This window comes from Notechis scutatus, chromosome 1, assembly GCF_049901735.1.
Source record: "Notechis scutatus isolate UNSWTSFEM ecotype Mainland chromosome 1, rNotScu1.2, whole genome shotgun sequence".
NCBI lineage: Eukaryota > Metazoa > Chordata > Lepidosauria > Squamata > Elapidae > Notechis > Notechis scutatus.
The window spans coordinates 2,357,983-2,372,553 of record NC_142009.1 but is presented as its reverse complement, the minus strand read 5'-3'; the positions used below and the strand labels follow the sequence as shown (position 1 = coordinate 2,372,553).

At 46.1% G+C, this 14,571-nt stretch overlaps 1 pseudogene across 1 annotated transcript in view; it reads left to right on the top strand.

Moving 5' to 3' along the window:
* The first annotated feature begins 11,660 nt into the window (after positions 1–11,660).
* Positions 11,661–14,571, top strand: part of LOC148132651 (dehydrogenase/reductase SDR family member 13-like) — a 10,567-nt pseudogene continuing 7,656 nt past the window's right edge. Inside the window, exons 1-2 of the transcript XR_015747480.1 lie at positions 11,661–11,804; positions 12,878–13,013. The product of XR_015747480.1 is annotated as a dehydrogenase/reductase SDR family member 13-like (transcript). The remainder of the gene's footprint in view (positions 11,805–12,877; positions 13,014–14,571) is intronic.

Here is a 14,571-nt window from a genome sequence, read left to right as displayed (position 1 = left end):
TCTCAATTCCCTGATGTGCTCTTTCTGAGCCTTCGAGAGATCTCCCCCATACTCACGAAAAGAATCTATCTTCGTCCAGCGAAGAAGATGAGGGCCCAGTCGACGTCCATGACGATGAGTATAGGATGCGGGAAACGTATAGCCTTCCAAGCTATCACGTCGGGGTCACCATTTATGGTGGATTGACATTTGAAATGAGACACAGGGGAACTGTCTCTGAGAAATGCCAACCCTGAGAGAACTCAGGTAGCAGTATTTATTGAGAAAAAACACAAGCAAAAATACAGTCTGCATATTCAGAAAACAATGACCTCAACAGGAGATTACTTCACCAGCATGAGAACATACAATCTTGGAAAGTCCCAGATGTTACCTTGCTAGGATGAGATCATACAGCCACGGAAAGTCTCATGGGAAAGTCTGAAAAGTCCCATGAGAAAGCACAACTGTGTACCTTGAACTTTTACCTATTTTCCTGTTCCTTCTAAACTTGCAGAATCAAAACAGGATGAGACACTCATAAGCAAAGGTACTCCTACCCCCACCAAGAATGCCCACATCTCCCTAGACTTACTGCTAGTATTCAAAGGCCTTACAGAAAATGATAAAATGATCAATAAATTATATTACCACAGTTTGATAAGGTGATTTATCAATCTTTAATAGGTAGTTTGTCTTATATTAGTAATTGGTCTAGACCAGATATATCGTACTGTGTGAATCAGTTGGCTAGATTCAATTCTGCACCATGTGAAAGACACTGGATTGCAGCTAAGAGGATATTAAGATATCTTAAAAGACAATGAATTATTCATTGTATTTAGAACCAAAGGGTGATTTAATTCTGAGTGCTTATGCAGATGCTAGCTTTGCATCAGAAAGAGACACTAGAAAGTCGACTTCAGGAACAGCCATAATGCTGGGTAAGACATTAATAGGCTGGAAGTCAATAAGACAACAGCATATAAGTTTGTCTACTATGGAGGCAGAATTCTCCTGTTTATCTCTGTTATGTACAGAATTAATAATGTATAAACAAATGTTAATTGATATAGGTATAACTGTGGATTATCCTATAATTATACATGAAGATAATCAGGCAGCAATTCAAATGGCCACAAATATTGCAGTAAAAACAAGGAGCAAGCATACAGATCTAAGATACCTAAACGTGAGACAATCTGTAAGAAGTAAGATGATTCAGCTAGAGTACTGTATGTCGGAGGACAATTTAGCTGATAATTTTACTAAAGCCCAAGGTGCCAATAAGCACCAGGAGAGTTGTGAAAATTATGGGGTTAGATTGTAAGGTATTATATATTTATTTCACCCAAAAGGGAGTATGTTAGGTATAACATTGATACCAAATATGGTTTGGGTGAATAAATATATAAAACTTAGATATCATGGTTTAAGTGCTTATCACTTTAAGCACAATGCTGCAGGCAAGTAGCCGATTAAGGGTGCGGTTAGAAGTTACAATATAAGGAAGCATTAGAAGCTGGAAAGCTTACTGTGTGTTACTGCGACTAACTGTGTCTTACTGTGATTAACTGTGAGTACTGACTGTAACTGTGCCTGTGACTGAGATGATCCTGTCTGCTACTGTTTGCTGATTTACTGCTGAATTCAACTATTCTACTGTTTGAGCGTCTTGCTGAATATCCAGCGTTTGTTCCTCTGGAGAGAGGCACCGGAGGAGGAGAAGATATCTTTATCAGCTGATAAAGATATTGTAAGGACTCTTAACTTGGACTGTAATAGTGAGTCTTACTGGATGGAAATATAGTGAATGACTATTGGACTGAATGACAATGCTTTAAACTCTAAATGGATTAAAAACTATTTAAACTACAAACAGTGTTTGTGTTCAGTGTGTGTATACTCTGGGGCCCTTCCTGGCTTGACTACTGCTGCAATACTCTTCTAGGGGTTAATCCCCAAACACTAACAAGCACAATGCAAGCTCTATCTCTTTTCAGCTAGGCGTGCAACTTCATAACGGGTATTGAAAAGACACAGGGCTGCGTCTCGCAATAGTGCAGCGTTTATTTTGGTCATGCCTCCCCAAGGTTCACCATTTCCTTCTTCCCTCCAGAGGACAACGATGAGTGTAGAGCCTTTATTTGTAATTGTGACCGCACAGCAGCCAAGTGCTTGCCGGAGCCCCTTACAACAACGCGAACTGGAATATCGACACCAAGACACGTTGCTAATGATATTTGAGAGGCTTCAGCGCAAGGACTGTGGCAGTTACTCACCTGCGCGTGGCAATTCTCTGGATGGGCCTCTATTATATATATATCAAAATAGAAAATTATATATGTATAATTATTAAAAAACAAAAGGAACCGTTTCCTGAACAATAAAGTGAGGTGCCGATACCGGATTAGGTTTTCTGCTCCGTTTTCTCTTATTTACAGGAGGGAAAGTCCTGTGTTGGGATATTGGAGGCCATGACTTCTCCTCAGAATCTTTTGCAAAATTGCTGCATTGTTATTTTTTTGCACGGGGGGCTGTGAGATTCAGACATGCTGTCTCTCTCTCTGTGTGTGTGTGTATGTGTGTGTGTGTATGTGTTTGTGTGTTTATGTGTGCAAGAGAGAGAGGGAGAGGGAGAGGAGGAGAGAGGGGAGAGAAGGAGGGAGGGAGAGAGAGAGGAGAAAGAGAGGGGAGAAAGAGAGGGAGGGAGAGGGGGAAGAGAAAGAGAAAGAGAGAGTTAGGGAGAGAGAGAGAGAAGGAGAGAAAAACAGTGGGAGGAGAAAGAGGGAGAGGAGGTGAAGAGAAAGAGAGGGGAGGGAGAGGGAGAGAAAGAAAAGAGGGAGGGGGGAGAGAAAGACAGAGGAGGGAAAGGGGGAGGGAGGGAGGGAGAGAAAGGGGAGGAGGGAGGAAGGGAGAGAAGACAGAGAAGGAGGGAAAGGGGAGGGAGGGAGGGAGGGAGGGAGAGAAAGAGAGAGAAGGAGGGGAAGGGGAGGGAGGGAGGGAGAGAGAGAAAGAGAGAGAAGGAGGGAAAAGGGGAGGGAGGGAGGGAGAGAAAGAGAGAGAAGGAGGGAGGGAGAGAACAGGGAATACAGATGCTCCTTCACCCAACCAACTTCTCCCTTCAAAAGCTCAAAAATTTAGCTCCCTCGCTAGCTCCAGGCACTAGGATCTCCATGTAGTCCTCAACTTAGTGAACTTTCAAAGTTACAACAGCACGGAAAAAAGGGACTTACAACCATTTTTCAGACTTCCGACTATTGCAGCCTCGCTACGTGATTTATGTTTGGGTGCTTGGCAAGGGACTCACCCTTACGACGGTTGCAGCGTCCCTGGGTCGCACCTTTTGCGACCTTCTGAGAAGCCAGATTCACTTAACAACAGTGTGACCTGCTTCACAACAGTGGCATCCCAAAAAAAGCTAATAAACTGAGGCCAACTGGGTGGTGAACTAAACCGGAGCAACACCACGCATTGAATTCTGGGAGTTGAAGTCCAGAGGTCTTGAAATCTCCATGTTTGGTTGCCTCTCCTTTAGATGTTGGTGACCCGAAGAGAAGAGAAGATACCAGAGAGAATAGAGGATAGAATAGAATAGAATAGAATAGAATAGAATAGAATAGAATAGAATAGAATAGAATAGAGAATACAGAATACAGAATACAGAATAGAGAAGAGAAGAGAAAATAGAATAGAGAATGGAGAATGGTGAATAGAGAGTACAGAATAGAGAAGAAAATAGAGAGAAGAGAGAAGAGAAGAGAGAAGAGAAGAAAAAGGAGAGAGAATACAAGAGAGAATACAAGAGAGAATAGAATAGAATAGAATAGAATAGAATAGAATAGAATAGAATAGAATAGAATAGAATAGAATAGAATAGAATAGCATTCTTTATTGGCCATTCTTTTCCCGAACATTATCAAAGACTGAAAGGAACTATAGCCAACTTGATAAAGAGGCTCTTGCTATTGTAGCCGCTATTAAACGTTTTCATGAATATGTGTATGGACGGCCGTTTACTATAATAACCGTCCACAAGCCACTGCTTGGCATATTAGCGGGGACAAGCCTACTCCCCACATCTTATCACCAAGGATGACCCGTTGGTCAGAGTTCCTAGCCGCATATGGTTATCAACTGCTACACCGCCCGGGCAAAGCCATTCCCCACGCAGACGCGTTGAGCCGTTCTCCACTGCCGGAAGCCATAGACCAGGGGTCCCCAACCACCGGTCCGCGGACCAGTACCGGGCCGCGGAACAGGTCCTACCGAGGCCGCTGGCTTGCTGGGCGCCGCCATCTTTTTGATGAAAAAGTGCTTCCGGTGAGCTTTTCCGGGTAGAAAGCTCACCGGAAGCACGCTTTTCATCAAAAAAATATGGCGGCGTTAGCGCTCGGTGTGAGCTTTTCTGGGTAGCTCACCGGAAGCACTTTTTCATCAAAAAGATGGCGGCGCCCAGCTGATACCGGTACCGGGCCGTGGCGCCCAGCTGATGCCGGTACCGGGCCGCGCGTAAAAAGGTTGGGGATCACTGCCATAGACGATCCAGCTCCAACCCTTACGGCGCTCCAGATCGAAACTCTCCTTCGCCACCTCTGACTGCACGAGACATTGCAGCAGAAACAAAGAAGGACCCCACATTGGCTCGGGTCCTCAGCTGGGTGGAACGAGGCTGGCCTAACAACGAACCCTACAACATCTTCACACCATTTAAAAACCGACAAATGGAGCTGTTCTCACAGAAGGGCTGTGTTTTGTGGGGAGACAGAGTCATTCATCATTCCTGAAAAATTACAACACAGCATCCTAAAACTATTGCACTGACGGTCATCCCGGCATCGTGCGGATGAAGGCGTTAGGGAGAAGCTATACGTGGTGGCCGGGCATCGATAAACAAATAGAAGTCTGGGTGGCCACCTGCAACAAGTGCCAGGAAATCACACTGCCCCACCGAAGGCATTCTTCTTCTTCTTCTTCTTCTTCTTCTTCTTCTTCTTCTTCTTCTTCTTCTTCTTCTTCTTCTTCTTCTTCTTCTTCTTCTTCTTCTTCTTCTTCTTCTTCTTCTTCTTCTTCTTCTTCTTCTTCTTCTTCTTCTTCTTCTTCTTCTTCTTCTTCTTCTTCTTCTTCTCCCTTCTTGTTCTTCTTCTCCTCTCCTCCTCCTTTCTCCTCCCTTCTTTCCAGATCCTCCTTCTCTTCCTCCTCCACCACTATCCTTCTCTTCCTCTCCCTTAAGAGAGAGAGAGAGATAAAGAGAAAGAGGAGAGAAAGTGATTTGTGAAAGAGAGGAGAGAGAGAGAGAGAGAGAGGAGATAAAGACTGATGAGAGAAAGAGAGTGAGAGAGATAAAGAGAGAACGGAGAGAAAGGAGACAAAGAGAAAAGAGAGAGCAAAGTAATTTGTGAAAGACAGGCAGAGAGAGAGGAGAAAGAGGAGATAAAGAGTGATGAGAGAAATGGAGAGAGAGAGGACATGGAAAACAGATGCTCCTTCACTCAACCGACATCTCCCTCTTATAAGATGCGAGATCTGTGTTGTACAAACCCTACCAATTTCATAGTATCACAGAATGACAAAGTTGGAAGGGGACTTGGAGAGAACCAGTCCAACCCCCCCATTTCATCCATTCCCAGTCGATTACTCAGGTAGACCTTGACTTACAACGACCATCGGGGATCAGAATTTCCATCGCTAAGCAAAGCGAATATCCAAAATGACTGGTGTCCGATTTTACAGGCTTGTTTTTGGGCTTGTTAGTGCAATTGTGAAAATGGAACCATAAAGACCTTCCATGAACCCAGCTTCCCCTGTTGACCTCTCCGGTCGGAAGCCGGCTGGAAATGGGGCAAAAGGGAATCGGCGGGCTGGTGCGCACACAACCGCCTAGGAGACAAATGCCTCGATCTTCCATAAAGAGGGAAGATTCACCCAGAGCAGACAGCTGATCATTTGCATTCTTTTTACAGAGCCATTGAGGCCACTTGAAGGTTAGTTTGTATCCTCAGGCTCAAGCTTCTTCTCCTCTAGCTGGATAGTGGGGAAGGGAAGGATTATGAAACCTTTCATAATGCAAGGAATAGAAACCCTTCCATTCCTCACTCTCATGTCCGAGCTGAAGTAGCTTCTGGATTGAGAAGCGAAACGTCTTCAAAGAAAAATCAAAGAAGTCCAGTTGCCTCCCCCAAAAAAGCACCTTTGGGTCTGCCGAAAGGACTGTGTTGTAGACAGGAGATTGTGTTCTGTCCTAGGCTTCCCCAAAAAGCACTAAGCAGACCCTTTGTCCTGGCAAAACCCCTTTTATTAAACGAAGGTGAATTTCTTGCATTCACATTCAGCCAAAGGCCTGGCAAACAGTCTTTCAAGGGTCTAATGAAGAGCCTCATCTACCTTGGAGAGCTGCCAAGTAAATATTTCCAAATGCAGTGCTGACTAGGAAGGTCTCAGCACAGAGTCTCTGAGACGTACAGACAGATCTCCACACCTCTGCAACGAACGAATTGTTTCCAGCAAAAGCCCCCTCCCCTTTTGCTCCTCTTTTAATCCCTATGGGAAGAGCCATTCACGTACACCTGTGGCGTTAATCCCATGTCAATCCTGAGTTTTTAATTGTTCTTTTCTTTTGGCAGCTCTGCACATGCGCAGGCTGGGAACAGGGTCCAGCTGTTCTTCTTCCCCACTGATCTCCGACTCCCAAGGCAGCTGATGACTGCCAGCCCACCCTGTCTCCATCTCTGCCTCTGATGCAGAGCCCTCATCTGAGCCTTCCTCAGCCTCCAGGACTGGCCCAGGTTCCTCCCAAAACATCCTCATTGTCCGACTCTGCACCCACATCTTTTGAAGGCAAGCTCTTCTACTCATTACTTGTCCTCACTGTTAGGAAGTTTCTCCTTAATCACACATATAAAATTAACATTACTTGTAATTATATATATTTATTTATTTTATAATTGAACTTAAAATTCTACATTTCATTCAGTTTGATTATCTGAATATTGAGCCAGTGCTGTCCGAAGGAATTTCTGCAGTCACCTGGCTAGCATGACCCGCAGAACGCTGTTCCCTTCCAACCAAAGTGATATCTATTTATCTACTTCCATTTCCAGTGCTTTCAATCTGCTAGGTTGGCAGGAGCCGAGCTGGGGACAGGACCGCACGCCGTCACGTTGTGTTTGGGTCTCAAACCTTTCCAGCTGACAAGCCCAATATCTTAAGTACTGAGCCACCATGCCGACGAGATAATTGCTCTATGTAATTCATCCTCCTGCCAGGCAGAAAGATTGATTGGTATTGAAGCAGGATGGAAAATTACCAGAAAAGTATTTTTATAATTAGCAGAAGTTCTCTGGTTTATATTGCAGATATTATAGAAGTTGCTTAATGTTATGTTGCGAAAACCAGAAAACTTGCTGAATCTAAGTATAAGTATAATGGCCTATGAAGTAGATATTTTCTGTAACAAGCTATATGGCAAAGGTGGTTATGGAAAATAACAGATGGTGTAAGATAGACACGTATATGCTAAATTTTGCAAAAATGACTAATTAGAACTAATTTCCATTCTGTAGTACATAGGTTATAGCAGGGGTGGGCAAACCTTTTGGCTCAGGGGCCGCATTGACTTTTAAAATTTGACAGACGGGCCGGGTCAGCATAAGATTTTTTGGGAATCGCCCTCCTTCCCCCCTTCTTCCTCCTCCTTCCTCCCCTCGGAGGCCCCTGAGTCAGGAGTTGCTACCGCCGGCGCGGCTCGCACGGGCTCCAGTCCCGCGTTGCCTCGGGAAGGAAAGGGAAAAAGGAAGAGCCGCGGAGGTGCTTTGCAACGGCAGCAGCGGCACCGGAGGCTCAGGCTCAGCGGCTCCTGGTTTTGCCTTTTTTCCTTCCCAAGGCAACGCGGGACTGGGAGCCGCTGCGAGCTGCACCGGTGGTAGCAACTCCTGACAGCCCAGCTGGACACCTGAGCGGAGCCCAGGCGGAACTGCCTGTTGCTGCTGCCGGAGCACCGCCGGTCGCCTCCTCCAAACAGCCCGCCCGCCGGGCTTCCCTCCGCCACGCGGCTCGGGGCCAGGCGTGAGCGCTTCACGAGTTAAAAGGAAGCCGAAAGTTTCTGGGAAGTTGCTCGGGGTTTCCGGGCTTCAGGCTTAAACTTTGCACAGGCAAAGTTTGCAGGCGGGAGCGTCTTCCCGCCGAGGAGCGGGAAGGGTTCTGCCCGGTAGGCGGGTGGGCGGGCTGCTTGGAGGAGGCGACCCGGCGGTGCTCCGGGTTTCCCCTCCGTCGCGTGGTTCGGGCCAGGCGCGAGCGCCCACGAGGAAAAGGAAGCCGCAAGTTGCTGGGAAGTTGCTCGGGTGCTGGGAGCAGGCTTTTAAAGTGCCGCCTGAGCAGGACTGCCGAGCCGGGAAGCGGGCACCAAGGCAGGGCAAGGCTCCACCAGCAGCGGCCTAGCTTTAGGTGGCTCCAAGCAGCCCACTCCAAGCAGCCTGCCCACCCGCCGGGCGGAACCCTTCCCGCTCCTTGGCCGGAAGACGCCCCGCCTGCAAACTTTGCCTTTGCAAAGTTTAAGCCTGGAAGCCCCAGAAAAAAAAGGGGGATCGGCAGGGACTCACCTTCGGAGAGGTCGCACTCAAGGTGATTTCAACTCCCAGCCGAGGCCTTTGCAAAGTTCTTCTTTTCTTTCCTACCCAGAGCGCTCTGCACTGTTTTGCAGCTTTGGGGGCAACGTGGCGCAGGGCAATACGCCACGCCCAGCAATTTTTTTTTAGGGGCGGGCCGGATTGGACAGACCAACGGGCCGGATGTGGCCCGCGGGCCGTAGTTTGCCCACCCCTGGGTTATAGTATAGCTTGATAAGAGAAATGCCCTGGGTGAAGCTGGGCTGTGAGCTGCATAAAAGTAACACCTCGGGAATAGCCCGGGGTTCAGAATCTGTCATGTTAATGCTCTGAACCTTTTGCACAAATAAACCTGTGTTTTCCAACCCTTTGTGGTCTTGTGTCCTTAATTGGAGGCAGGATCGGCTGCAACATTTATGGCGACCCAGATGGGACACTAGGGGTCCTGAGGCCTGCTGGAGGGTCCACCCCGGGTGCCAGTACTTCGGTGAGTTTAAGGGAACTTCCCAGGCACCATCAGTCCTTCAAATCCGAGGGACTTCCCGATAACGTGGGGTTCCGGCAGCGGCAGTTAACACCTCCAAGAACCACTGGTGAAGGGTATGGAGACCAGGATGTTTTCCAGCCTGCCGGTGGAGGAGGAACTTGCCTGCAGGCAAATATTGGGTATGGAAAGCTATCCCTCCCTGTAAACAGGGACGGAGGAGAGGACTGATCACCCTCTCTTTAAGCAAAGGTGGGTGGAATTGTCAGGAGTGGTAGAGGTGAAAGGCTACTGCGGTCCCCATTGGTGACTGTGAGTGTCCAGCACCTTGGGCCAGTAGAAAGCAAGTGACGTTCGCAGTTCCCATTGGAGATCATGTGTACCCGGCTCCCTGGGTCGGACGTGAGTGTGTGAAATACCCTTGGTGTTGTCCAGAGAGGAAGGACCCCATACCTTCCTCTACCCCATTCCTCAATTGTCTTGTCTGGTGACCCGGGTGGCTCATGGGAGGTGGAGAAAGTGTGCCCCTCACCCCATTGGGGTGTATGTTGAAACGTTTTAATACAGCTTATATGTCCCAGGACTACGGTATTAAGTGAAGCAGGCATAAATTGAAAATCTTCTGTGAGTTAGAATGGCCAAGTTTTAACCTAGGTTGGCCTGATAAGGGAACCTTAGACCCTTCTGTTGCTGTACGGGTGCATTAGTTAGTGTTCCACCCCACATTAAGACACCCAGATCAGGCCCCTTTTATAGATGTGTGGCTTGATTTACTACACCATCCTCCACCGTGGTTTCAAAACTGCAAGGTGCAACAGTGTAAACTCTTAATGTCATGAACCTTGCCACTCTACAAGACTAAGAAGACCACCCCAGTTTTACTTAGTAGCCCAGAAGAATTACCATATCCACCGCCATATGTATCATCGCATAGACGTAGGAATCATCTACATCCTCTGGGTCGATGTGGACATTAAATCTATTGTCCCCCATGTTAAAAGGCCCAGAGGAAAGAGAGAGTCAAAGTTGTAGCGTAGCACACCTGAAAATGTAAATTCGCTCAATTGGAACGGGACCATCTCCCAAGAGTGCAACCTCAGACCAGAAGATAGGAGACACAGATGAAGCAATAGGGGACTCACCAACTGAGGTCGCAGAATCAGAGGGACCGGTAGCTGGTAGAACAAAGGCAAAGAACGTGCAAATATCCCTGTTAACTCTACTTAGATGAATTGATCAATTGGTTGTTAACAAAGATGATCCAGAAGAGGTCACCACCGCTCCTTTGTTTCAACATGTGCCTTTCACTACATTAGATCTTCTTAATTGGAAGCTCATTACAGTACTTATAGTGAAAAGCCTACTGAAGTGGCGGACCTTGTACAAACTATTGTAAATACACATAATCCCACCTGGATGGATCTCCAACAATTAATGGGGACTTTGTGTAGTCCAGAGGAGAGGGAAAAGATTAGGCTTGAGGTAACAAAAATCTTGAAGACCAACCCATATCCCAGGCCCATTATACAGGCTATCCAGCAAGTTATAGACTTATATCTAAAACACCACATCTTAGTCCCTACGGAATCAAAGTGGAGCCCTCCAATACTACCAATACCGAAGAATCGGAAAGAGTTAAGAGGATTTTTAGGGGATGCTGGCTTTTGTCGGATATGGATTCCTAGCTTCAGCTTGATTACAAAACCTCTATACGAGGCAACTAGAGGAAATGATAAGGAACCACTGCGATGGGAAAAACAGGAAGATAGTACTTTCCACGCTCTCAAAGACGCTCTACTTTCCACGCGCTCAAAGACGCACCTAGTTTAGGTCTACCAGATTTGGAAAAGCCTTTTCACTTGTTTGTTGACACAAAGCAGAATGTGGCGGTGGGGGTTCTTATGCAGAAAATAGGAACATGGCATCGCCCAGTTGCTTATCTGTCTAAACAGCTTGATAATGTAGCAAAAGGTTGGCCTGCTTGCCTTAAAGCCATTGTGGGGATGGCATTATTAACTCAGGAAGCTAGTAAATTAAGCTTTGGGCAGGAACTAGATATTTATACTCCACATGCTCTCAAGGCTGTCTTAGAGACTAAAGGACACTTGTGGCTGACCAACCCAAGAATGCTAAAATATCAATCCTTGATAACCCATAACCCAATGATCACATTAAAACAGTCAAATACCTTAAGTCCAGCTACCTTACTATCCGAACCAGACGTGGAGACCGCTCATGATTGTATCCAGACCGTTGAGGAAACATATGCTAGCCACCCTGATCTAACGGATGTGCCTATCCCTGCCCCGGAATTTACGCTATATACAGATGGTAGCAGCTTTGTACACAATGGAATCCAGAGGGCAGGATATGCGGTAGTGACTTTGCAGGATGTCTGGGAAGCTGAACCCCTCCCTCTTGGGACAAGTGCTCCACTGGCTGAACTGCATGCTCTGACAGAGCTCTGGAACTGGCAAAAGGAAAAAATGTCAATATATATACAGATTCTAAATATGCTTTCCTCACGGTACAGGCCCATGGGGCGTTGTATAAAGAAAGGGACCTTATAACAGCAGGTGGACAAAATATTAAGTATGGACCCCAAATCTTGCGACTATTGGACAGTGTATGGGCACTACGAAAGGTGGCTGTTATGCATTGTAGAGGACGCCAAAAGCCATTATCTGATATCCAGCAAGGAAATACCAAGGCGACTAGCCGCACAAAGGACATTAACTGTACAGGCTAACTGCCTAACTGTATGGGTTCCAGATGAGTCATATCAACCGCATTACTCCCCAGATGATTTGAAGCAAGCACAGGCACTTGAAGCAAGGATAGAAGCTGGGTGGTGGATCTTACCAGACCAACGTGTTTTTGTCCCGGGACATATGGGATGGGATGTAGTAAAGCAAGTTCATAAACATCTAAGGAAGACTGTGTTGGCAAATGCTTTACAAAGAGAGGTTTACATTAATAAAGTCCATAGCATTGCAGCCAACATCTGTGTTAGATGTGAAATCTGTGCAGCTAATAATGCAAGACAAGGACCTCAGCTACCCCAAGGACACCAACCTAGAGGATGTTATCCCTTTGATTCCTGATGATTAACTTTACAGATGTACCAACGTCAGGTTCATATTAAGCACTTCTAGTTATAATATGCACTTACACTGGATGGCCCGAGTGTATACCAACAAGGACTAAGAAAGCAACTGAAATTAGTAGGGCGCTGCTTCAAATTATAATCCCCCGATATTGACTACCATCAAGGATTTCTTCAGATAATGGTCCTGAATTCATCCATAAAGCCACCCAGAAGATAGCTTCTATGTTGGGAATCATGTGGAAGCTTCATTGTAGCTGTCATGACCCTTCTGGGGGCAGGGTAGGAAGGGTTAACGGGACCATTAAAGAAAAGTTAGCAAAGATATGTCAGGAAACACAACTCAAATGGCCAGATGCTTTAAGCATGGCCCTGGTAGCGATGAGGTGTGCCCCACAGAAGGGGCTGCAGGTGTCACCATTTGAATTACTATATGGCAGGGTCCCTAATTTGATTAGACCCAATATCCAAAATACGAGGCAAGTGGCAGACACCATTAAATTGAAACAATTACAAGCCCTTAATACTGTAGTCCAGAAATTGCAACAATATGTGTTAACCTGAAAACCACAAGTTTTAGTCACTGCTTCACATAACATACATCCGGGACAGGAAGTTTGGGTTAAGGATTGGAAAAGGGAGGTTTTGAGCCAAAAATGGAAAGGACCGTATACTGTCCTTATGTGTTCTCCCCTTGCTGTTAAGGTAGCTGAAATTAAACCGTGGATCCACTGGTCCCGAGTGAAATTGGCCGCTCCTACCCAGTGGACAGCAGAACCACATGCAGCTCAATCATTGAAGCTGATTCTTCGAAGGACCAGCAGGACACTCTTCCCTTCTGGTGACACTCAGGAAGCTGTCCCTCTACGAACGGGAGAGTAAGAAGGAGGCGACGCCCCTGCAGGTGTTACTCTGGAGGCTAACACCCGATGCACGGGCATACCCTGGAAACCGCGCTCGCGACCATAAGACGCTTAACTACACTGAGTAGATATTTGTGTGGTTTCAAAAGTAAGAAAAGGGGGGAATTGGTGGGTTTATAACCTGTAGGTTCTGAGGGTTTTAGTCACCATGGAATCTAGTCAAAGGATGAGAGAAACTGCTTGCATCGGCAAGGGTCTTATGCCATCAATTTGGGTGGTAACCGTACTGTTGGTAATTAGCATTGTTATTAATTCTCTGTACCTATGTAAGATGTTATTTGCTAAAAGGGCTGAGCGAAATGAGGAGACACCACTTAATGAGGCCATAGATCAGGACCGGTATCAAACGATACTTGACAGACAGAATGAGGAAGGGATGTTAAACTACCTTAAATGCCAGAGGCCCACAACTCCTTCGAGTGGAGAAGGTGGGGTTCGCATACCATAGAATGGAACGGACCATGTAGAAGTCGAAAAACACATCAAACAATGATTGAGAAAGGACCATGTACACAATGTTTGACAGCGGAATGAAGTCGGTTAGCTAGCATTAGGAAACCAGAAACCTGTAAACAGTTTAATTTAACAATCTGTGTATATGGCCATAAACTGTGTCAATGCTCAGAAGGGTGGAGGAAATTTCTGCAATGTATGAAACTCCACAATAATCTGTTGATTGAGGTGAAGTTTCAAAGGGTGGAATGAAGCACGATGGAAAATTACCAGAAAATTATTTTTATAATTAGCAGAAGTTCTCTGGTTTATATTGCAGATATTATAGAAGTTGCTTAATTTTATGTTGCAAAACCAGAAAACTTGCTGAATCTAAGTATAAGTATAATGGCCTATGAACTAGATATTTTCTTTAACAAGCTATATGGCAAGGGTGGTTATGGAAAATAACAGATGGTGTAAGATAGACAGGTATATGCTAAATTGTGCAAAAATGACTAATTAGGACTAATTTCCATTCTGTAGTACATAGGTTATGGTATAGCTTGATAAGAGAAACACCCCAGGCGAAGCTGGGCTGTGAGCTGCATAAAAGTAACACCTCGGGAATAGCCCGGGTTCAGAATCTGTCATGTTAATGCTCTGAACCTTTTGCGCAAATAAATCTGTGTTCTCCAACCCTTCGTGGTCTTGTGTCCTTAACTGGAAGCAGGATCTGCTAAATGTGGACCTGAAACAGGCCTCATCTGGAATGCCACCGATCGGTCCAAAGAGGTGAGAACATCACGGCGGAGACAGGAGTGCAGCTAAGTGGGCTTTTTGAGGGCTCTTGAGAACCTGGCCTGCAGGTTCTCCCCTCCTCCTCTTTCTCCTCTCTCCTCCTCCTCCTCCTCCTCCATCTTCCTTGTGTCTTCTTCTCTTTCTCCTTCTCTTCTCCTTCTCCTCCTCCTCCATCTTCCTTCTCTCTTCTTCTTCTTCTTCTTCTTCTTCTTCTTCTTCTTCTTCTTCTTCTTCTTCTTCTTC